At 28.3% G+C, this 1,337-nt stretch overlaps 1 protein-coding gene across 1 annotated transcript in view; it reads left to right on the top strand.

Annotated features, from left to right (window-relative positions):
• Window positions 1–1,337, top strand: part of cac (calcium voltage-gated channel subunit cacophony) — a 56,178-nt gene that overhangs the window by 30,867 nt on the left and 23,974 nt on the right. The window lies entirely within an intron of this gene.

Genomic DNA, 1,337 nt, shown 5'->3' with positions numbered 1-1,337 from the left:
TCTCTCTCTCTCTCTCTCTCTCTCTCTCTCTCTCTCTCTCTCTCTCTCTCTCTGATTAATTAAAATTTTGTTGAGAAAAATTGTATGAAAATCGAAAAATGAATTCTCTGATATGAATTTTACAGAAAAAATTTATAAAAGTTTAATTTAATATTTTTTTTACATTTTGCATAATTTGCATAATGTAACTGACGGTTCCTATTTTCTGGCGAAAATAGAAGTTGAGTATATCAAGTAAAAGTTGAGTATATCAAAGTTCGCGTGTCTCTATTTCTCTCACTCTCTCTCTAGTTTGCTTGCTATTACCGGCATGCTCCCGTAGATACTTCTCTAGAAGAGATCCCGTCACTTCAGCTAATCATCGATCACCAAAGCGTGTGATTTGGGTAAACGCTTTAAAATTTTTGTGAACAGATGTCTTTGTCTTCGTGGATTTGAAATTTTACAAATAAATTCTATTTATTTACTGAACATTGATGGATATAACTCCATTATAATTGTAAAAAATTAATAAAGTGAAATGAAAAACGTAGAAATATTTTTATTGATTATATTTAATTCGTTAAATTCAATGGTATTGTATAATAGCATTAAATTCATTTGTATTAAAATACAAAATTTTTCTAATTTAAAAAATAAACAGTCACTATTTTTTGTAATTACAGTAATTACTTCTGAGTAATTATTTTTTCTTTCTTCTCTTATTCCACGACTAAGAGATCTGATAAACGATCATTACAATATTCAAAAGCACCGTTCAGAGAGGCACACGTTACAGAATTTCAACTTAAGGTATTACATGATGTCCTATTAAGGATGTAATACATCCATAATAGGAGTGCTCACAAACACGGACACGCACACAACACACATACACAGGCACTTTTACACACAAAATAGCGTACACTTACAAAAGAAGCAGATTATAGTATACTTTTCTTGAAGTCGGAGTAGTTTCTTCTTTAGTAGTAGTCATACGCAAACAATCTCACAAACACTAGAACTACACTCCAGTTCGTTCAATAGATTACTGAAACATATATATCAGTGATTAGTTTAAATTGCTTGCTATTGATATGTATTATTATATAGATCAAGACATAATGAGGGATAAGAAGATTATAAAAAATTGAAAAGGCAACAATAATTTGACGATAAAATATTCGTGTTTCTTTTCTTCTTAAACTAGTTTTATTAATTTCTAAACAATTACAGTTAAGATTAATTGAAATGAGAATAGTATTGGAAACACTAAGGTAAGCAATAATCTTAAGCATGTATATATATATATATATATTATGATTTAAAAATATTTTGATAAAATATATCAAAATGAT

The sequence above is a fragment of the Cyphomyrmex costatus genome, unplaced genomic scaffold (assembly GCF_001594065.2).
Source record: "Cyphomyrmex costatus isolate MS0001 unplaced genomic scaffold, Ccosl1.0 scaffold135, whole genome shotgun sequence".
NCBI classification, from domain to species: Eukaryota; Metazoa; Arthropoda; class Insecta; order Hymenoptera; family Formicidae; genus Cyphomyrmex; species Cyphomyrmex costatus.
This window is presented reverse-complemented; position numbering and strand designations above follow the sequence as displayed.